Source organism: Papio anubis, chromosome 7 (assembly GCF_008728515.1).
Source record: "Papio anubis isolate 15944 chromosome 7, Panubis1.0, whole genome shotgun sequence".
Taxonomy (NCBI): domain Eukaryota; kingdom Metazoa; phylum Chordata; class Mammalia; order Primates; family Cercopithecidae; genus Papio; species Papio anubis.
The window spans coordinates 45,409,631-45,433,720 of NC_044982.1; the positions used below are offsets into that span (position 1 = coordinate 45,409,631).

At 46.4% G+C, this 24,090-nt stretch overlaps 1 long non-coding RNA gene across 1 annotated transcript; it reads right to left on the minus strand.

The window, feature by feature from the left end:
• Positions 1 to 5,603: 5,603 nt before the first annotated feature.
• Positions 5,604 to 14,288, minus strand: LOC103886295. Its single transcript, XR_649793.4, has 3 exons — positions 12,171 to 14,288; positions 9,161 to 9,320; positions 5,604 to 7,389 (listed from the first exon to the last, which is right to left on the minus strand). It is a non-coding gene; the product is annotated as an uncharacterized LOC103886295 (long non-coding RNA).
• Between the last annotated feature and the right edge of the window lie 9,802 nt (positions 14,289 to 24,090).

A 24,090-nucleotide genomic window follows, 5' to 3' on the forward strand; every position in this document is an offset into this window, starting at 1 on the left:
CACATGCAAGAAGGAATCAGGGCAAGTCTGTAAAGTGAAAGCAAGTTTATTAAGAAAGTAAAGGAACAAAAGAATGGCTACTCCATAGACAGAGCAGCCCCGAGGGCTGCTGGTTGCCCATTTTTAGGGTTCTTTCTTGATAATATGCTAAACAAGGGGTGGATTATTCATGCCTCCCCTTTTTAGACCATATAGGGTAACTTCCTGATATTGTCATGGCATTGGTAAACTGTCATGGCGCTGGTGGGAGTGTAGCAGTGAGGACGACCAGAGGTCACTCTCTTGGCCATCTTGGTTTTGGTGGGGTTTAGCTGGCTTCTCTACTGCAACCTGTTTTATCAGCAGGGTCTTTGTGTGCCGACCTCCTATCTAATCCTGTGACTTAGAATGCCTTAACCATCTGGGAATGCAGCCCAGGAGGTCACAGCTTCATTTTACCCAGCTCCTATTTAAGATGGAGTTCCTCTGGTTCAAACACCTCTGACACAATGACAGAGAGAGAAATGAGTCTGGGTGAGTCCAGAAGTCCAGTTCCCCACTGAGCAGGGGGGAAGGCCAGTTTGCCCACCGCCACCCACATCTGCTGAGGACAAGCTAGGGGTAGTTGATGAGGGGCACATACCCAAGGGGCCCTTCCTGGTGATAGAGGTGGAATGAGAGCTACCCCAGGGAAAGTTGCAGGGCTTGGGGGAAGAATTTGCTTTGAGCACTGGAGCCAGTGGGAACCAGGCTATGGAGCAGCACCAGAGGTCCTGGGAGGTTTATCGACTGCCCCAGGGCCCTGGACTCCCCCAAGGCCAAAAGCTCCCTCACAGCCCCGGGGTCTCTGTGGCTGTGACCCTGACCAGATACTTTACTGCCCTAAAATAGTATCTTCCACAGCCGATGTCAAATTAGCAAACTGTTTAAAGAATAAAGTCACTTGACACTCTCATTTACAGCTGGGGAGTGTGTGAATTGACATAACCTTTCTGGAGGACAATCTGGCAATGAGTATGGGACCTTAGGACCTTATTCACACTCCTCGAGCTAATAATTTCTGCTTTATAAATTTCCCCAAAGCAAAGAAAATGCAAAAATAGTGGAATGGCGAAATGAATAATGGTGCATCTATTTGATGAAATCCAGTGCTGCTAAATATTTAATGATATGGGAAAGCGCTAAAAATGTAATGCTCAATTTAAAAAGGCAGAATAAATAATATATGTAGAGTATGATCTCAAGATTTTTGTTATTGTAACAGTTGCTATTAGAATGGTCCTTATTTAAACAAAGTCCTTTATAAGCCACTTCCTTGCATTAGAAGGAAGACCATAGGGGAGGGGTGCAAGCAACAGAAGAGATGCTTTGGGGGCTGCCGGTGGGGAGGGCCGGGGGAGGGTCGTGGAACCAAGAGGGAAGCCAGGAGCCTGGAGGTGTGAGTCTGAGGCCTCCCAGGGTGAAGAAGTCACAGATACTCTGCCTGGTGGCTGCCTGGAGGACACAAAGATGCCTGACGTTTTGGCAGCTAATGTGGCTTCAAACTAACTCCAACTCCACCCCCTCCTAAAATTTTCAGTGAAGTCCACCTCATCAATAAATGATCTGTATGAGTAGAGATTTAGGGTAGAAACCCAGGGAAAGATGTACTCTCCATCTAAGTTCATGAAATATGGAACACCACCAGGAAATTAGCTATAGAAATCCATGCTTGGGGGCAGGGGTGATTCTGAGGACTGAAGACCCCATGGAATTTCCAGAAGCCTTGGGGAGGACTTTAGACCTCTTCTGGAGGGCATGGAACAGGGTTGAGCTTCTCCAGCAGTGTGAGAGGCTGGGGAAAGCTTGCTGATATCCAACATGAGTATAAATGGGCATATAGGCATATACAGACACAGGGCTGGAGGAACAGTGCCAGTACCCCGTGACACTCCCTGGCAGTGGGATTATGGTGATATTTATTTTCTTTTTTATATAGCTTAGAATTTCTAATTCTTGTAAAACAAACACAGATTTTATAATTTTTAAGAGTCAAAGTTTCACTCTGTTGCCCAGGCTGGAGTACAGTGACACAATCATAGCTCACTGTAACCTTGGACTCTTGAGCTTACGTGATCCTCCCACCTCAGCCTCCCAAGTAGCTGGGACAACAGGTGTGTACCACCATGCCTGACTAATTTTTTTATTTAGCCATGTTCAGACAGGGTTTTGCCATGTTGCCCAGGCTGGTCTCCAACTCCTGGGCCAACCTCGGCCACCCAAAGCACTGGGATTACAGCCATGAGCCACTATACCCAGCCAGATTTTATAATTTTTTAAAAACTAATAAATGTAGATACAAAGCACTGCCATTCCATGGTGCTTGTGGAATCTGTTTCTGCCTCTGAGTTGGTGAGAAGCCTGTGGGCCCAGATCTGCCATGGACTCAGACTCTTCATGCAACTGAGGTTAGTGCTGGGAGGCAGGGGCCCTGCCCACTCACTAACACACCAGAGATCACATGAGATCCCCAAGATGGAACTCAAAGACATATTGGACGCCTTCCTGTCTGGGCTGCAGCCCGGAGCATTCTACAGTTCCCAGAACAGGGTCCATGAAGGGGAACGTATTTCCCTGCAAATTGAGGCACAGTTGCAGTTGCTGGAAGGACATAATCAACCATGGCATCTTGGTTTCTCTGCCTCCCTTTGAGCTCCTCTGTTTATGCGCATCTCCTAAAGGTTTGTAAGTCAAATGCCATTTCTCGCTGGTTTTTGTCTTTGGGTATTTTTCCTCTCCTTATAATAGAGCAGAAGCCTACAATGCAGGGTTAGTTTTCTTTCCTCCCTTCTTTTGTTGAAGGGAAGTTCTGCACATAATACATAGAGAAGAAAATACAATCGACCCATACACTCATTGCACTCTGGGTGGACAAGGCAAATATTTCTGTCTTTGATGACAATACATATTTGTAATATCACACTTGGAGCTTTTCTGCCATTGCCTATGTGGGAATCTGAAAGTGTTTTCTACTCAGACATTCATCTTAAAATCATCTTTCAGGAAAAAGAGAGAAAATTGAGAAAAATTATTTGCAAGCTAATTTTTCTGAATGATGCCCTCAAACTTTTTTTGACTGTGGCCCAACTCAGGCTTGGCAGAGGTCCCCACAGCCATCTCCCTCTGCCCACCCCCTCTTTCCAGAAGAAAAACAAAACTCAGTGATAATAAAGAATATTAGAGAAACAGACAAGAACCTCTTATTTACTTTATAAAAGTATTACAAACATTATATACACGACTTTATGCTACATATATAAAATATATTACTCAGGCGCAGTGGCTCAAGCCTGTAATCCCAGCACTTTGGGAGGCCGAGATGGGCAGATCACGAGGTCAGGAGATTGAGACCATCCTGGCTAGCCTGGTGAAACCCTGTCTCTACTAAAAAATACAAAAAACTAGCCGGGCGAGGTGGCAGGTGCCTGTAGTCCCAGCTACTCGGGAGGCTGAGGCATGAGAATGGCATAAACCTGGGAGCGGAACTTGCAGTGAGCTGAGATCCAGCCACTGCACTCCAGCCTGGGTGACAGGGTGAGACTCCATCTCAAAAAAAAAAATTAAAAAAAATAAATAATAAATAAAATAAAATAAAATATATTACTCATTTCACATAGTTTAATTATTATAATTATTTAACATAAATATTTTTACATTGTATTCTACTTTATAATGTAAAACAATATTTTAAAAGAAGTTTCATAATGCTTAATGTTTCTTGGTAGGATTCAAGTAAGTAGCCTTTGGTAGCGCATAGTAATATTTACAGCATTGGGCATGATTTGCACGTAAGATCTTGGCATTTGAGATTCTGTAATCCCCGCTCAGCCCTTCTAAGGAAGGGGACCACCTCATATATTGTCTTTTGCCTAATTTCTGCCTCAAAGAAAAGAAAAAATAAGAGTTAAAGAAAAGGCAGAAGTGAAATTCAATAGTCAAACAGCCTGGCACCACACCCACCCCAGGCCTGGTAGTTAAAGATCAACCCCTGACCTAATCATTTATGTTATCTATGGATTCCAGACATTGTATGAGGAAGCACTGTGTAACTCCCTGTTCGGTTCTGTTCTGTTCTGATCACTGGTGCATGCAGCCCCCATCCCATAGCCCCCACTTGCACAATATATCATGACCCTTTCACGTGGACCCTTTAGAGTTGTAAGCCTTTAAAAGGGACAGGAATCTTGATTTCAGGGAGCTCTGATCTTGAGATGTGAGTCTACCAATGCTCCCAGCTGATTAAAGCCTCTTCCTTCCTAAAACTGGTGTCTGAGAGGTTTTGTCTGTGACTGGTCCTGTTACATATCTTGGTTCCCTGACCGGGAAGTGAGGTGATTAACAGATGGTCGAGGCAGCCCCTTAGGCGGCTTAGGCCTGCCCTGCAGAGCATCCCTGTGGGGGACTCCGGCCAGCTTAAGCAAAATGGATCCTGAGAGCACTCCTGGGTAGGCAACTGCCCAGGTGGAACGCCTCACCACAGGAGTGCACAGCAGACCCCTGTGAAGGATTAATGCAGTGACTGAACACTGGGAAGGAATTGGTGCTTGAAGTCCTGACATCTGGAAAACGGTTAAGACCAGTCTTGGAACTTGCCTACTCCATCTGAGTGGAAGTGTGGCCTGATCACCCACAGCTTGTCTGTATTATCAGCACTTTGGTTTTGGTTTTGATTTTGACTGGATTTGAACTGTTTTGGTTTTGATTTCAGTTCTGACCTTTGGATTTGAACTGTTTTGGCTTTGATTTCGGTTCTGACTCGGCTCAAATTGCTTGATGAATGAGTAACTCCTTATCCGTCCTTTGGTTTTAGTTTTAATTTTGATCTGGTGTGAATCGCTTGGTGAGTGAGTGACTTTTTTCCCCTTTTCCCTTCCCTCTTTGTGGTAAGAGTGTGTTGTCCCCTGAGAGAGGAAAATGGGTAAAACACAGAGTAAGCATACCCCCTTAGGAACTATGTTGAAGAATTTCAAGAAAGGATCCAATGGGGACTATGGAATTGCTATGACACCTGGATAGCTTGAGGCTTTGTGTGAGACAGACTGGCCAGCATTAGAGGTGGGATGGCCATCAGAAGGAAGTCTAGACAGGTCCCTAGTATCAAAGGTATGGCACAAAGTAACTGGTAAATCAGGACACCCAGATCAGTTTCCATACATAGATACTTGGTTGCAGCTAGTTTTAGACCCCCCCCCCCCCCCCCCCGCCACAGTGGTTGAGAGGCCAGGCAGCAGCAGTTAGTGGCAAAGGGACAGATAGCCAGGGGGGATCTTGCTCCACCTGCTAAGAGAAGTCAGCTCCTAAGGTTCTGTCTGACCCAGCATCAGAGGATGCATGGCAGGAAGTGGCACTAGTGGTGCCCCCACTTACCAAGAAGAGACACTCCCCACTCCTGAGCCCACAGCACCTGAGCCTCCACAGGACACACACCCCTAGACCACCCAGAGTAGATGAGAGAGAGAGGAAAAGAGGTGAAGAGAGAGAAGAAGAGGGAGAGAGGAAGAGACAGACGAAGAAGGAGTGAAAGAGTGAGAGAGAGAAACAGGCAGAGAGAAGAAGAGACAGAGACAAAAGGAAAGTCAAATAGAGAGAGACAGAAAGTCAAAGAGAGAAAGAGAGAGATATACAAGTAGTTAAGAAAAAAAACAGTGTACCCTACTCCTTTAAAAGCCAAGGTAAATTTAAACCTTTAATTGATAAAGGTCTTCTCCGTGACCCTATAACACTCCAATACTACCTTGTTGTCAGTGTAAACAAGGGCGTAGCCTGAAAGCACTGAAGCCAGTGACAACCCGTAGCCTTTCCTATCAAAAATCCTTAACCCAGTACCCCGTGGATGGCCCAAATACATTCAATCTGTAGTGGCAACGGCTTTGCTAACAGAAGAAAGTAGAAAAATAACTTTTAGAGGAAACCTCATTGTGAGCACACCTCACCAGTTCTGAACTATCCTAAGTCCAAAAACAAAAAAAAAACAAAAAAAACCCGGCTTTTTGCTTCCCTATGGGCTGCTCTTGCTCCTTCAAGTAATGAAAAGTTTTGTTACTACCTTAGTCCATCAAAATACTTCAGCACAAGTGTACTACATGCATTACTATTGATCTGTCTTACAAGAAAACCTAGATAGTGAGGATGAAGATGAGAACTCCCACTAATAAGTGAGATTCTCAAAGGGGGGAAATAAGGAAGGAGACCACCTCTCATATTGTCTTCTGCCTAATTTCTGCCTCAAAGCAAAGAAAAAAGTAGGAGTTAAAGAAAAGGCTGAAGTGAAATTCAATAGTCAAACAGCCCGGCACCACACCCCAGGCCTGGTAGTTAAAGATCGACCCCTGACCTAATTGCTTATGTTATCTATAGATTCCAGATATTGTATAAGGAAGCATTGTGTAACTCCCTGTTTGGTTCTGTTCTGTTCTGATAACCAGTGCATGCAGCCCCCATCACATAGCCCCTGCTTGCACAATGTATCACGACCCTTTCATATGGACCCCTTAGAGCTGTAAGCCCTTAAAAGGGACAGGAATCTTGACTTCGGGGAGCTCAGATCTTGAGACCCAAGTCTACCGATGCTCCCAGCTGATTAAAGCCTCTTCCTTCCTAAAACTGGTGTCTGAGAGATTTTGTCTGTGACCAGTCCTGCTACACTTCCAGTGGCCTTGGACCATCACTCAACAGCTGTGTTTTCCTGGGAGACAACAACTTGGACATTTTGAACATGGATTCTTTTTGCTTGGAAATGATGCCTAAGCATAATGGTGCTCACATTCGCAGAAAACAGACACCTATTCTAATCACACGTTTTCTCCTCAAGTCTTCTGAGGCAATGATCTTTTTCCAGACCCTCATTTGCTTTTTCCAATCAAGGATCTTGAGGTAGTGAGTAAGAGGCAGTGGAGAGACCTGAGGAATGACGATAGAGAAGTTAGTTTACCAACTAAGATTCTTCCTCAAATGCCTAAGATCATCTCCCTGAGGTTTTACAGTTAGGATTTTGAGCATTGGGTCAGAAGAAAAGCATTGGCAAACAGAGGAGTGGAGTTTAGGGGAAGACCAAGCCATGTTCACAAAAAGCTCTGAGTAGAGGAAGAAAGCCAAGACACACGGAGGCAGCAGGTGCAGGCTCAGGAGGCAGCCTAACAGCAAGAAGACCTCATGCACAATGAAGAACACAGTCAGGGAAGGAGCAGCTGGCTTATTCACTGAGGGATTAAAACTGATCCCCACGGTCCAGGGACACAGAGAACTGCAGCAGGAACTGCTTGAGTGCTTCAGTCCCCAAGGGCCTTGCACTCTTCAGTTTCCTTACTTCTCCTTTTCTTCTAGAATCCAGTTTGGATGCAGGTTCCTCTTGGTTTCAGTGAAATCCTAGGCCTGTAAGAAAAAAGTTTCAGTGAGGGCTCCCTAAGGCTTGCTGACTGTAAAGTAAACAAAACCCAGTGGTGAGGGACTCCTTCTTCCACACTTCTCTAAAATTTCAAGGCTCTTTAAGAACACTAGATGCTTTCATATACAACTTAAAACTCAGAGAAGCACTAACCATCTTCATTTTTTTTTAAGATGGAGTTTCACTCTTTTTGCCCAGGCTGGAGTACAATGGCATGATCTCAGCTCATTGAAACCTCCGTCTTCCAGGTTCAAGCAATTCTCCTGCCTCAGCCTCCCAAGTAACTGGGATTACAGGAACGTGCTACCACGCCTGGCTAATTTTTGTATTTTTAGTAGAGACAGGATTTCGCCATGTTAGCCAGGCTGGTCTCAAACTCCTGACCTCAGGTGATCTGCCTGCCTTGGCCTCCCAAAGAGCTGGGATTACAGGTATGAGCCACCTCGCCTGGCCTCCATCTTCAGTTTTACAGATGAGGACACTGAGGCACAGAGAGGTTAAGAAACATGTTTAGGGGTACAGAGGTGATAAATGGCAGAGGCAGGCCTGGAGTCCAGGTGACTCCAGAACCTGGGCTCATACCTCTGCAAGGGTGTATGCCCCGGGCTGGGTCATCCACCTCAGGTCTTGAATAGCCCCAGAGAGGTGAAAGAAAGGGCAACAGAGACAATTGCAGCAGGGCTGGAGGAATGGGAAGGGGAAGGCTGCCACAAAGGAGTGTGTTCAACCAGCCAGTGAATGACCAGCACCCTCTGAGACTCTGTCCCCATACTGAGTACTGAAGAGGGCACAAAGGAACAGAAGTAAGTGGTCCTTCAGTCGTGTGAATGAGGCCGGATGAGGGCAAGGAAAGGGGCAGCCCAGGGGCTGCACTGGGGGCCCTGTTGTGTGGAGCAGGAGGACTCCCAAGGCCCCACTCGGGGAGTGGGGACAGCCCCATGGAGAACACACATCCTGGCTGAGGAGATGCTCCACGACAGGGCAACATGGGGCACAGCATGATCAGTACATGCCACAGGGAACATGCTGCTGTCCACTTTAACAACACTTTAGACACTGAGGTTAAAGTGACCTATGCACAAAAGCCAGGCACAGATCTCTTTCCTTGAGTAACACAATGGTGTGCAGAGTGACATCTGGGCTGGTTTTCGTTTCTTTTTTTTTTTTTCCTTGAGACAGGGTCAAGTTCTGTCTCAAATAGTGAGGAGCGTAGTGCAGTGGAGTTCACTGGTGCAAACACAGCTCACTGCAGCCTCGACCTCCCGAGCTCAAGTGATCGTCCCACCTCAGCATCCAGAGTAGGTGGGACTACAGGTGTACACCACTATGCCTGGCTAATTTTTTGTATTTCTGTAGAGACGGGGTCTCACTGTGTTGTTCAGGCTGCTGGCAGGGGGGGAAGGGGGGTTTCATTTGTACTACAAAAGTAAATATTGAAAAATTTATGACATAGAAAATAGAAATAACCACCACGAGACTCTGGTGTAACTCACTGGACAATGACACAGAGCTTCTGATTGCAAAGTCTGCTGATTCTCTGTCTTAGGCACTCTGTCCCCAAAGTAGCTCAATGGGGCTGCACTGAAGCCCCTATCCCCACTGCACCGCAACCTTGCCCCCTTGCAACTCTCTAGGCTTCTCTTTGCTGCATGCGAGACTACCTGTCAACCTGTTCCTCCTCATAGGGGCTTTTATACACCCACCGGAGTCCCGGCCTGGCCACTCAGGAAGTGCCCTGGCAGAGAAGATAGCACTTACCCAGTTGAGTATGGGTCTGGCTTTCATCCTCCATTGTAGCTGAGTATCTGTCTCTGAAATTAAAACAGTTTGGTGGATTCTCTCCCCAGGTTTGTGTTCTTCCAGGAGTGGGCACTGTCACTGCGCTCTGGAAACCTCTGTGAACCTGGTCTGGTCTTGTCTGCACACAAACAGAAATGGCTAGATGGAACCAAGGCCAACGGAAAGGGTTTGGCCAAGCCCCAAAGAAAATAAAACGATTCAACCCCAAGGAGGCAGACAGTCCTGATTCCGGGCACACGAAGTAAACGCCAAATGGAAATCCAACTGTTGCGGAGAGTGATTGCTCAGATGGGGCAAATGTGCTGTGAAATCAGCCCTTGGAAAATCATCTGGAGTTCATCTTAGTGAAATCCAAAAACAATAACTGCCTCCCCCAGCCTGCTCCAGAGGGAGCCTCAGGAGCTCCCCTCGTCAGAAGCCCGGAAAGCCGCGGCAGGAGCGAGGCCCCGGGTCTCCCGACTCTGCCCTTGTTTATTTACGAACCTGCCCTGAGTTTCTTTCCCACCTCAGTTCATCCCTCACCCCCACTTCCCGCACCGCCCCCCGCCCCACCACCACGGGAGGTCCAGAGCATTCATCATGCCTCTTGCATGACAGGCAGCGGAGACACAAATAAAAACGGGACTGTTAACTCCGCAGCTACCAGGCACAGGGATGGGGGCCCAAGCTCACACATTTGGGGCCTTAGCAGATAAATCCTGATGTGTCCCCCAGAGAGTTCCTGCTTCACTGGGGGAAGGTTGGGCAACCTAAGATTTTACTCTGAGACAGGGCAACAAAAGTTGCAGTAGAGAGAATTAGAAGGGGCTGCTGACACTTCCTGGAAAAGAGAATGAGCCCGAGTTGGGCTTTTCATTTCACAGTAAACATTCGAAACCGCCAGGGAAGCAGCTCTGGTCCCTGGTCCGTGGGCCTATTTTATTCTGGCAAAGTGGCCTGAGCTCATCTACATTCTTAGAGGTGCAGGAGTTCAGCCCAGGGAAAGACCACATCCCCTCCAGCCAGGAGGCTTCTGAGTCTTTCCCGCGCCACACTTTCTGTAATTACTCCCACAGACAATGTTGGAGCTCTGAGTAATTGAGGAATTAGTTGTCACATGATGGGCTGGGTTTTGATATTGCTAAAGATCAAGGGACATGGGAGACTTTTTGGAGGACTGATGGTTTCTGTCCCCAAACCTCACATCTGCCCTTGACACTCTCCTAGAGTCTGAAGCCAACCCACTCTGGGTCTGTGATCTCACTTGGAAAATTCAGATGGTGGGGCTGAAGCGAAGTTGGAGGGAGTGGAGGGAAGGAGCGGGAGGATGTTTGTAAGCTGCTTAGCAGATCAAAGTGACAAAATGTCACATTTTCCAAGCTGGTTTCCAAAGCACTATGTTAATGGATCTTCCAGAAGTCCATCTCTTAACAACCCGAAAGAGGTTTGGTTCTCAGTGTTTTCTGCCACAACACACAAGATGATGATGGTTATAAGAGTGACACACTTCTGTGGACCAGCCACACTTGTGCTCAATTCCCCACCTACGGCTGCCTCCTACTCCTTTCTTTCCCACCCAGGAAAGCCAATCGGAACAAAAATGAGTGTGAGGGGATTATGGGGTATCCTAGAATCCACTCTAGTTAAAAAAACTTAGTGTATGAATCATTCGCAAACTTTCATACTTTGCCAGAAGGGGCATGACTGTTATCCATGGGACCATGGTTTTACTGGGACAGCGTTTCTCATGGCAGAGAAAGAGATCCACAGCTAGCATTGAGCTTCCTGAGAACTTGTGTTTGATCCCTGGTCAGCAGGGCTGGCTGTCCAGATTTCAGGGTCTGGCATGTGGGTGTGGGAGGAGGGCACATCACCCTGAGGCTGGTGTCCCCACTAATTTATGTGAGCATTTCAGCTCTCTTCACCCCTGGTTGTTGTGGGCTAAGAAATCCCGTGTCTGGCAGGGCTCAGAGTAACTCAGGTATAATTACACTGTCAAGGTGACCAGGCTCAGGATCACAGGGCCGAAAAGAAGGCACGAGACCCAAAAATGGGGCTGCACTCTCAGGCCGCACAGAGAGCAGATGCGGCAGAGGAGGGGCTGGCAGGAAGGGTCTTAGGACTTTGGGAGGAACAAGAGAGGAGAGCATGGGGAAATAATGTCTACGAGAAGAATTCCCAGAAAATGGGGTGGAAGGATTCTCTCAGCATCTAGAACCTGCTTTCTATGTCCTACAACTTGGGCCTCCAGAAAGCTGGTAACATCTTTCCTTTCCTTCCTGCCTCCAGCAGACAGTGCAGTTGAAAGCTCAAATTTCAGGGCTGCAAACTGAGCAAGGAGGGTAGTGACAGCAGTCCACCACACCACACACCAGCTGCCTTCTTCCCCCCAGGCCACCAAGCCCTGTTCCTCACACCATGGCCAGAGGGCCTTGGACCAACTATCACTTGGCAAGGCAGTCGCCCTCATCAACAGGCCCAGGGATCTTTTAAGTGAGTCAGGTCTTCAGACGTGATTGAAACCAAAATGGGCAAGGGGAGTCAAGGTTTTACTCTTCGTTTCCTTAGCATGCATTCCACAGGTGTTCCACTGTGGTGAGTGCAACAGACACAGCCCCCCTCAAGAGCGGTTCTTCCTCTGGCGGAGGCAGACAGGAAACAAATACAGAATCATCAGACGTCAGCTCCAAGATGGCAAGAGTTTTTGTCTGTTTTGTTTCCCCAGGACCTAGAATAGTGCTTGGCACATGATAGGTGCTCAGTAAACAAATATGTTAATAACCAAGGGAAAGTGTTGGAGTGCTAGGTGCTGTGGCCAGAATGAGAGTGTGCTGGGGCAGAGACAGGCCAGAGGTTTCACCCACAAGGTGCAGCTGGAGTGAGAACACGTCTGATGATGCACTGCTCAGCACAAGATGGTTCCATGATGAGTGCGTCAGTTTCCTCGGAATACCATAAGAAACCACAGACTTAAACAGCAGAAACTTACTGTCTCATGGTTCTGGAGGCTGGGAGTCCAAAATCAAGCTGCTGGGGGGTTGTTTCCTTCTGAGGGCTGTGAGGGCAGGATCTGTTCCAGGCCTCTCTCCTTGGCTTGTGGATGTGCCCGTCTTCCTCTCCCTTCGCATCATCTTCCCTCTATGTGTGTCTCCATGTCCAAATTTCCCCTTCTTGTAAGGACACCAGTCATAGTGGATTAGGGCCCATCCTCATTTTAACTCTTTAATGACCCTGTCTCCAGTTAAGGTCACACTCGTGAGGGACTGGGGGTTAGGACTTCAACATACTAATGAAAGGGGGCCCAATCAACCCCTAACAGTAAGGATTAAATACATAGTAGTTGTTATTAATGATGATAATAAAATCAATAACAAGGAAAAGGTAGAAATAAAAACCAAAACAAAGCCATTAATAACAGTCAAAACTTTTGCTTCCAGCAGCTCCATGTAGCCTATGGGACAAAGGCCAAGTTCCCTGGCCTGGCATTTAAGGGCTTCCACGGGGAGCCTTCGCTTGTTTTCCACTTTCCCTCCCTGCCTAGGCAGTGTCTTCCAGCGCTCACTTCATCTCTTCGTGAACATTGATGGGGCTGTGCTTCCCCTAGAAAGCCCATTTTCCTCTTCTCTGCTTATCCAGCTTCAGCTCATCTCAGGAGCCCAGATGCAGGTGCTGCTCTTGCAGGAAGCACTTCCTAAACATGGTCTGCCAGTCAGCATCCAAACAACCTCGAGAACTCTGAAGAAAAAAGGGGCTGCTTCCAGAGTGGGGAGGCTCAGGGAACCCAATAGGGAAACAGGGACCAGCAATGGCAGGAAGCCATCAGCTCCCCTTGTCCTGTCAGAGCTGTAGCTCTGGAGGAACCTGCCAATGCCAGAATCACAGCAAAACAGGGAGGAAGCAGGGAAAATAAATCCCGGCCTCACTTTTCCTCTGCTCTGAGCCTTCCTGCCTGCCGCTCCACCAGCAAGTCCACTGGAAGCTGGGGCAAAGGGCCTGTAGCTGCAGCCTGCAGCCATTGCATCCAGGGCACATGGCAGGGAAGAGTAGACACAGGGGTGAGTAGGAGGCAGACAGAATAATCAGCACATGTACTGCCTGTGTCAACCTTGCCCTTCTCTGAACCCACACGGTATTGTTTTTTAATCTGGACCACTTGTGTGCCCTGTAGTCTGCCAGGGCCACCTTGGCTAGGAAGCTCACTTCCAAGTGTGTGGCCGTCAACTATGGCTGGAGTATGAGGCCGAAAGCGAACACATCAGATGTCTCCTCTGTGCCCTGACTGCTCCCCACACCTGCAGTGCTGAGTACAGAGCCAGGCCTGTAGTACGTGCTTAGTAAATCAGAGCTGAACACAAGCAGGGGTTTTGGAGATGAAGCATGGGTGGGATCCATGCAACTACATATTGAAAAATCACTGGCTCTGGAAGAGCAATTGTCAGGCCCATTTCCTGCTGCAGACGGAGCCAGGAGACACTCGGGGCTTGGCAACCTGACAGCGGAGGAGCAGCCAGGGAATTTAGCAGGAGACAGAGAAAATGAGCCCTGCGGGGCTGGCAAAGCCCCATCAACAGCAGACTCAGGCAGAGTCTCCCTTCCCTGATTCAGGGGCCAACGCCGGGGTGGGGTGCTGGCTCCTCTGTGAGCCAGAGCGTGTGGGAGTCAGGGAGAACAATGCATCATTTTGGAAGCTGATGCTTCAGTCTGAGGCCAGGCATAGCTTGAGGGCCACAGAAATTGTCGCCTGAGGAGAGCACAGATGTGTCAGTCCTGGCACCTGCCATGCCAGGTCAAAGCTCTCTGCCTTTGGCCTCAGTGGGTTTGGGGCTGGGGATAATCCCTGTATGCACCAGCAGAGGGCACCTGTCTTAATCGCAACCTACCCATAGGCTGGCCACTGATGCGTGTGGTGGGCATTGCAGCCTCCACTCCAGCATGGTTTTCACCCCAGAGGACCTGCATAGTCACTTCATTTCCCTTTCCAGTTCAGGAGTGAGTGTGTGACCCAATTCTGGCCAAATAAATTTATAGGGAGTCCAGATGCAGTGACTCATGCCTGTATTCCCAACATTTTGGGAGGCCAAGTAGGAGGATTGCTTGAGGCCAAGAGTTCAAGACCAGTCTGGACAACAGAGCAAGATCCCATCTCTATAAAAAATTTAAAAATAAGCCAGGTGTGGTGGTGCATACCTATAGGACTATCTACTGAGGAGACTGAGGCGGGAGGATTTTTTGTGTCCCAGAGTTCGAGGCTGCAGTGTGCTATGATCGTACTACTGCACTCTGGCCTGGGTGATGGAGCAAGACCTTGTCTCTATAAATAAAAAAAATACTTAAAAAATGTGTAGGGAAGTCTGCTATGTGCTTTTGGAAAAGCAGAATGACAATTCGTCTTCTTCCTCTGAACAATGTGTCTCAACGTAATGCCCATGACTGCTGCTACTGCCATCTTGCTACTACCCAGAAGATGAAGCCAATCCTGATGCTCCTAGGACTGAGAGGGAGAAAGAATATTAGTCTTTGATGAGATAATTTAGCCTCTAAAACAACCAGCCCTCAAACCACACTATTTCAATATTTCAGTTCTGTGAGACAATCAATGTTCTAATTATATATATGATAGGTTAAATATCAAATTATAATTAATTACATTATTTATATTCATGTAATTAGATATTACATATAATTAGATATAATACACTAAGTATAAAATATATTTTTTTTTGGTAGAGATGGGGTTTCACCATGTTGCCCAGGCTGATCTTGAACTCCTGGGCTCAACTGATCCACCTACTGCAGCCTCCCAAAGTTCTAATTCTTTAAATCAGCATCAGTGGCTTGCAGCCAAGAGCACTCTATTCAATGCCACCTGAGAGATCATTAGCTAAGCCAGGTAGACCAACTCCCTCCAGGACCTGTTAAGGACAGGCAGCCCACAAGCAGCTCAGGAGATAACTTCAACAGTTACACAAGCATGTATTTTAATAGTTACATGATTCTTTTAACGTTTAATTTTTAAATATAAGCAGGATGTCAAACTCATGATACAATGTTTCCTTCTGAAATCTGTTATTTAAGTAAAAGCATGAATTATTTGTACAGGAGAATATTAAGTAAACTACAGTACTGATGGGGGTCAGGACACACTACCTGAAAGTATGGCACCTTGGCATTTGAGGAGACAGCAGAAGCAGGAAAATCACTGTTGGACTTTCTCCCATCTTTCTCCCTTGAAGAAGGTCATAAGACCACCATTTGAAAGACGCCCTCCCTATATCCAGAGGAAATGAATGTCCTTATCTCTGAAGACACTGGGACACACAGCATATGAACAAATGGGCCTTGCCAAGTCCCCCTTCCCTGTTGATTCCCATTAGATCAAACCCTTTTGTCCTCCAGTCATACTTCTTCATGACCATCCACACTTCATCAAACCTAAGCATAAAAATACACAGGTTTCCCTGTTTCTTTGGCTCTTTATTTCTGAAAGCTCCTGTTGTCACATAAAACTTACATTGAATACATTTGTGTGCTTTTCTCTTGTTAATCTGTCTTTTGTTATAGGGGCTTTGGCCATGAAACTAGTGATGGGTGAAAAAAGAAATATCATCTCCCCTGTAGTATAAATTATATGAAGTGAAATAATGGAATGTGACTGTCTGAAATGCTAGCCAAGTGGATTGAGGCTACTGTGGGGTTGACTGGCCAGTAAGGAGGCAGAGGAGCAGAAGCACCAAGAGCGAGGGACTTTCAATTCAGCAACTACGAATTGAGCACCTTTTATGTGCCCAGCCTGGGCCAAGTGCTCGGGTTACTGCAAAGAAGACGGTGACTCGTTCAGCTGTCCTGGTGCTTCCATCTAACCAGGAAGATGGACATTAACTAAATAACTTCACAACACGTTATTTAAATACACAGGTGGTAAATCCATATGGGAGACAGAGGGGTGTTAGGAGTGCATATAACAGAAACACCTGGCTTCATCCAGAGGGATTGGGAAGGCTGTGGAGACAGAGAGAAGTGGAAAAGCTGTCTGGGGCTGCCCCACATTGGCCTCGCTCAGCTCCAGGCCATCAATATCCTTAAACAGGCTTTTGCTCTAGGAAGCCAAGTAACTGTGTCCTCCCACCAGAAAACTGGCATGTTGAAGTCCTAACCCCCAGTCCCTCAGAATGTGACCTTATGTGGAGATAGGATCTTTAAAGAGGTAATTATGGTTAAATGAGGTCATGAGGGTGGAGCCTAATCCAACAGGAGTAGTGTCCTTTTAAAAGAGGAAGACATAGACATATGCAGATGGAGGACCACATGTAGACGCAGAGAAAACGGCCTTCTGCAAGACGAGGAGAGAGGCCTCAGAAGGAATCAACCCTGCGGACAACTTGATCTTGGCCTTCCAGCCTCCAGAACTGTGAGACAATCCATATTTGAGCCATCCAGCCTGTGGGACTTTGTTAAGGTAGCCCTAGCAAACGAATATAGCGGCCTTAGTGAGGAGTTTTTGTCCTCTGCAATCAAAAGAGCCTTACTAATACTGGGAGTAAATAGGCTCCAGTTTGGGAAGGGAGGATCCTGGCTGGGCCTGAAGATATCACTGGGGCTGTCTGGGCACAGGATAGCTTCCTTTGTGTCTGTTCAGCCTCATTGTTCTTCCCATCCCCCCCGCACGGGGAGCTTTGCAGCAGACACCCGCTTCCCTGCTGCATGGGGAGCAAGCTGGTAAGGAGAAACCCCTGCCCTGCCTGGTTATGGGCTCCCTGATGTTCTAACTGTGGATCAGTTGTAACAGTCCTGCAGGGAGGAGGGGGTTTACTGCCAGGAAGAGAAACCCCAGGAACCAGCCTTTCTGCTTCTCGGGACAGCGGGGGCCATGGGGTGGAGTGAGATTCTCCAGCCATGACTCATGCTAGGTTTCATGAGTAAGGGAAGTTAAGAGAGTCATAATGGCCGTACTGAAAAGCAGTTAAGTCCATTTTCACAGCAGCATTACACAGAATTAAAAACTGCACAATTTGATCCTATTTGCAACCACAGCTGCCATGAACTAACATATAAGCAAACTGAGCAGAGTGAACTCAGTGCCCTGATTCAGGCTCCGCACATGGGCCTGTATCCACAGTGCTCTGAGCTTCAGCAGAAAGGACCTCACCCTTCCATTCCATTCCTATTCCTCCGAACCACTGAAATCACATGGGTGTCTGCCCCTTGGGTGGGGACACCATCAGAGCTGGCCTCTGCCAGGGGAAGAAGAATAGGGGCCTCATTGGCCAGGCCTCAGAGATTCTGAGAATGAGACTCACTGTTGTACTGGTAAGAAGAAAACCCGCAGGCTGCTGGAAAGGTAAATTATTTGTAGCCATGGCTACAACTGACTTCCCATTCCCACACTTCCAGCAGCCGAAAGACTTGGACATAGAGCACTGAAAAAATCCTGGAGAAGTGGCGGGCCCAGCAGGGAGAAATGCAGGCTCTTTCACAGAGGACAGGAGATTGACAGGTGCTAAGTAGGGGGTGTGAGGCCTGCCAGGAGCTTGTGCTGCACGCCCAGTCAGAAGCGGAGGCAACCTTTTCCTGTCCATCAGCCAGTGTTCTCTCTGGACGCTGGGTATTTAGTACTTTCAATCCAGCTAGTTGGCACCATTGCTTCCATATGTGTGCTGGAATTTATTGAGTACCAAGTATTTACAAAGGCAATGCTAGCCACAGAAGAAAGCTTCAAAAATAGGAGCAGACTACTTTCGGTGACTCTGCCTTTGACCTTCGTGCAGATGAGCAGCGGCAACTGACCTCCCTATGCCCTTTTCCAATGGAGTAAACAAGAGGCAGGGATGGTCACAGGAAAGGGAATTAGTCATCCAACCCCTTTAGCTGTCCCTGAGCACACCCAAGTTATTTGCTTTGTGCTAACCTGGCCTCCAAAGGCGACAACCAACATTTGCTGTGTGCCAGCAGCCCATGGTGGAGTGCATGCCTGCAGGATTTTTTCAACCTAACTGAAGGGAGACATGTGCACGTGAACTATTACCAACAGCACAGGCACTGTGGATAAGAGCCAGGTGAGGGCCCTAGACTTCTGAGAACCAGGGAGAACCCATTTCTCAAGCCACCCTCTGGTGACACCTGTCCCTGCCCTTCCATGAGGCCAAAAGGAGAAAACAGAGCACAATGAAACAGACTATATTCTCTCAGCAGCCTCTACTCTCGTACCTCTACCACCCTGTCCCAGCGGAGGAGGGAAACCCTAAACTGCTAAAGGAGCTCGCTTCCCTTCCCTAAACAAGTCCTAACAATGAAAACCAAAACTATTTATTGAGGGCCTACTCTGTGTCCTGCACTGTTTGGTTATTCTTTCCAATCTTCATAATATTTCTGCAATAGAAGTGGTATTTCTCCATTTCACAAGTGTGAAAATACAGACAATGAAATTGTTAAGTCACTGCCAGGCAGGATGTAATGCAGGAGAGTCTGATGACAAAGGTTTCCTCCCCAACCTGCCTTGAAATTGCTCAATGTTTCCATAATCAGTGATTACAACTCATTCGATTTCAGGAATAATAAATTTAGATTGTGTCTGAAAGGGAGTTGAGCAGCTATAAATAAATACTTGTGTATATTCTCTTGAGCAAGATCCAGGAAATGGTCAGGAACCACAGTTCTTCTACCTGGAATCCATTTTTCATTCAGGACACAAGTCGGCAGCCCGCTGATCTCTGTGCATCACAATGCAAGGAGAGTGAGGCTGTCAGCACTGTTTCCTTGAATCCTGCTGTGCAGTGGCAGTTTATTCTAGGAAGCATGCTGCAGAGCATGACCAAAAATAGAAATGCAGGTTTTGCATATTTCATTTCCTAATGCTAGTAGCACTTTGACCCTTTTGATAGAAGGCTGGGATGACTGCTACGATTTATCAAACTTTATTGACACTTGAGGTGTCCCAAGTTGGCTTGAAATGCCAGGTACCTCAAAGGTGACAGTCTCCTTGAGAAAAGCACTTGCTTAGAGTCTAATATTTGAAGCACATTAGCCTCACCTGATGCATTCAAGTTTCTAAACCTAAATAGGCAATGTGCTCTTTAAGGCTTGGGCTGTGGTCCAGCATGGGTTTTGACTTCACGCTTTGAAACAACGAGGATGGCAAATTAAGGAGACAACAGATTCATACAGGTCAATTCCTGACTTGGATGCTTTGGGCTGTCCATCCTGGAGACCAAGGCCCAGTTCTGACAACAGTTACATGCTGAAGGCTGAGAAAGCCGAGCTACAGAGCACACAGAGATCCTGGAGGCGGCACCTCGTCCATGTCAAGGACACACAGGAAACCAAGACTATTTGTTTCTTCTTCCTCAATTTGTTCCCACTCCGTCCCTGCTGGTGTCTGACTTTGACCATTAGGTACGCATCCCTTTGAGTTAATGCAGACCATCATAGGTCGGCAGCCGAATAAAGGTAGTAGATTTTTCATAAACCAATTATATTCCATTTTTAAAACTGTATTCTGAAATCCTTTTCCACTATCTTATTATTGTTAAAATATGCTTTCTTTTAGAAAGCACGGATAATATCTGGTGTGAATGTATTTTATTTTTAATGTTATCAATTAGCAAAATAAAAAGCTAGCACTTTGTCAGAGGTTACCAAAATTGGGGGGAATTGTGCTGCTCTAGAAACCACTGAATTAAGACATCATTCCCAGAAAGCTTGCATTTTAGGATGCAGACCCTGCATGGTAAGCCTGGGACAGCCCAGTGAGAATGAGCTCACAGGTTCCTTTTTCACTGAAAAGTTGGAGCCCAGGTTCAGTGAGCACAGGGAGAACCCACCACCAAACCCCCCCGAAGGTGGGAGTGGGGGCAAGGGGCATTGGGAAAAGACACACTGTGATTATTTTGATCATTTTGCTAAGGCTCCTCCTGTCTTCCTCTTCCCCAAACAAAGGAAGGAAAAAAAAAACATGAAAATACATTCCCCAAGGAAAGAGAAAGGGAACTGGACAGGTTATGGTTTGAAAGTTTTATTATGGGTGATTTACCATCCTTCAAAAAAGATGGGTTATTATCAGGGCATCTCTTATCAGGGTTTTCTATCTCTCCAAAATCCTGAACAAGAGGAAATTGCCTCAAAATGAAGCAAGAATGGGTCTAGATGGTGTTTGCTGTTCCCCTACCTTCTCCATCTTTCAAGGCACAAATTAATCTTCATTCTGACACCGTTCCCAGCTCCCACAGGCAGGCCCAGTGGTTCCTTCCTTGGTGCACCCACAGTAGTTTATCCATACCTCTAGTGTTGTGCTTCTCATTAGGTATTTCTAAATACTCCATTTTCTTCTGATTACAAAACACAAAAGTTAAAAAGCAGACCCTTCGAAATAACAATAACACTATGTGCCTGGCCCTCTTCTAAGCAGATCACAATTATTATCCTGTTAATTCTCTCCATAACCCAGTGTCTCAGCAACCCAAGTGTCTCCCTAAATTTATAGCTGGAATGAGGTCCCACTCATCTTTCTACCTCTGATGCCTGACACAGTGTTGGCCTCAGTTGATACCTAATAAAATAATTTTGAGTTTACAAGAAAGGCAACAGTTTGATTTGGATATTTCAGGTGTTGCCAAATTTAGGAAAATGGGTCTGTTCAGATGACATTTGGGAGATTTCTCTAGCTTAAAGAGCTAGTATTGTGGGCACCTTGTATTAGTCCATTTTCACACTGCTATAAAGAAATACCCAAGACTGGGAAATTTACAAAGAAAAGAGATTTAATTGACTCACAATTCTGCATGGCTTTGGGAGGCCTCAGGAAACTTACAATCATGGCAGAAGGGGAAGCAGGCACATCTTACATGGCAGCAGAGAGAGACAGAGAGAGAGAGAGGAACTGTCAAATACTTATAAACCATCAGATCTCATGAGAACTCACTCACTATCATAAGAACAGCATGGGGGAACCACCCCCATGATCCGATCACCTCCCACCAGATCCCTCCCTTGATACATGGGGATTACAATTCAAGATGATATTTGGGTGGGGACAAAGAACCATGCCATATCACACCTGTAATTTACTTGTACACTTCTCATCTTATTGGGTGTTTGTATACATATGTGTGTCAATGCACTCATAATTTACCAATTTATTAATCATTGATCAGCTATGAGTAATTCTGAAAGTAGGTGGGTGTGTACAAAATTAGTTATATGTGTGTGTGTGTATCCCAAAAGGTTTGGCAAATCAGTAATTTATGTCTCTGCCAACATTTCTATTCTGAAACTAAAATATTTACTTAAACTTAACTAACTTTTGGCTTTCCTAGCAGCTGTTAGCACAACAAACTGGTGTTTGATGAAGTAGGAAAAATAATAAAACATGGTTTTATTCAACTGCTTTTTAAAAAACACATCTTTGCTGGGAAGGCAAATTGGAGCTGGAGGATGTCCAGAGAAATGCAACATATGGTCAAGAAAATGGAATGGCTTCTTTAGAGGCAGAAAAAGGTTTTTGTTTTGTTTTGTTTTCCTGGAAAGATAAAAAAAAGTTAAAGGGAAAAAAAAAGCTATAAACCTATTAAATTGTGGAAGACATGAAGAAGATAAGCATGGAGAGTTGGTTTCAAATTCCAAAATAATGAAACTACTTGTCCTTTCTACCTTGCATATCAGGTAAATTTAGATAAGTAAAATGAAATATTACTTTTTACATATTGGGTAGGAGGTTAAAAAGAAGCACTACTCCATACACAGTGATACCTGGGAGTTGATGATTGGTTTAGGAATGGGTGGATGAGGGAATCATAAGAAATTATAAGAGAAAAATAGGATGTTGGGGGAGGGTGATAGTTTCCTAAACTGATGATGCTGACATTGTGGCAGATAACTATGCCTCTACCAATCACGCCTGAAACAAAAGACTATGTTGAATGGACTATGAATCAATAGATAAATATTTGTTTAAACTTACATTTCTATATTGCCTATTGTGTCTGTGTAGTTTGATTTTCATTAGTATGATGAATTTGATTTTCATTAGTATGTATAAATTATTTCCCTCTGACCAGTTTCATAGCATCACTATTTTATAAAAACAATTGGCTTCCAATAAATGGTCTTATTTTGGCCAGGCATGGTAGCTCATGCCTGTATTCCCAGCACTTTGGGAGGCCACGGTGGGAGGATCACCTGAGGTCAGGAGTTCAAGACCAGCCTGGCCAACATGGTGAAACCCCCATCTCTACTAAAAGTACAAAAATTGGCCAGGCAAGGTGACAGGCGCCTGTAGTCCCAGCTACCTGAGAGTTGGAGGCAGGAGAATTGCTTGAACCCAGGAGACAGAGGCTGCAGGGAACTGAGATTGCTCCACTGCACTCTAGCCTGGGTGACAGAGTGAGACTCTGTCTCAAAAAAAAAAAAAAAAGAAGTGGGGGAGGGGGTTCCAAGATGGCCAAATAGGAACAGCTCCAGTCTACAGCTCCCAACGTGAGCAATGCAGAAGATGGGTGATTTCTGTATTTCCAACTGTGGTACCAGGTTCATCTCACTGGGGCTTGTCAGACAGTGGGTGCAGCTCACGGAGTATGAGCCAAAGCAGGGCAGGGCATCACCTCACCCAGGAAGCGCAAGAGGTCAGGGAATTCCCTTTCCTGGCCAAGGGAAACCGTGACAGACAGTACCTGGAAATTCGGGACACTCCCACTCTAATACTGCGCTTTTCCAACGGCCTTAGCAAATGGCACACCAGGAGATTATATCTCATGCCTGGCTCAGAGGGTCCCATGCCCACGGAGCCTCGCTCACTGCTAGCACAGCAGTCTGAGATCCAACTGCAAGGTGGCAGCGAGGCTGGGGGAGGGGCGTTTGCCTTTGCTGAGGCTTTAGTAGGTAAACAAATCAGCCAGGAAGCTTGAACTGGGTGGAGCCCACTGCAGCTCAAGGGGGCCAGTCTGCCTCTGTAGACTCCACCTCTAGGGGCAGGGCAGAGCTGAACAAAAGGCAGCAGAAACTTTTGCAGACTTAAACATCCCTGTCTGAGAGCTTTGAAGACAGTAGTGCTTCTCCCAGCATGGAGTTTAAGATCTGAGAATGGACAGACTGCCACCTCAAGTGGGTCCCTGACCCCTGAGTAGCCTAACTGGGAGGCACCTCCCACTAGGGGCCAACTGACACCTCATACGGCTGGGTGCCCCTCTGAGACGAAGCTTCCAGAGGAAGGATCAGGCAGCAACATTTGCCATTCTGCAATATTTGCTGTTCTGCAGCCTCCGCTGGTGATACCCAGGCAAAAAGGGTCTGGAGTGGCCCTCCAGAAAACTCCAACAGACCTGCAGCTGAGGGTCCTGACTGTTAGAAGGAAAACTAACAGAGAGGACAACCACACCAAAACCCCATCTGTACATCACCATCATCAAAGACCAAAGGTAGATAAAACCACAAAGATGGGGAGAAACCAGAGCAGAAAAGCTGAAAATTCTAAAAATCAGAGTGCCTCTTCTGCTCCAAAGGAACGCAGCTCCTTGCCAGCAACAGAACAAAGCTGGATGGAGAATGACTTTGACGAGTTGAGGAAGAAGGCTTCAGATGATCGGTAATAACAAACTCCTCCAAGCTAAAGGAGGATGTTCAAACCCACCTCAAAGAAGCTAAAAACCTTGAAAAAAGATTGGATGAATGGCTAACTAGAATAAACAGCGTAGGAAGACCTTAAATGACCTGATGGCGCTGAAAACCATGGCACGAGAACTATGTGATGCATGCACAAGCTTCAGTACTCAATTCGATCAAGTGGAAGAAAGGGTATCAGTGATTGATGATCAAATGAATGAAATGAAGCGAGAAGAGAAGTTTAGAGAAAAAAGAGTAAAAAAAAATGAACAAAGTCTCCAAGAAATATGGGACTATGTGAAAAGACCAAATCTATGTCT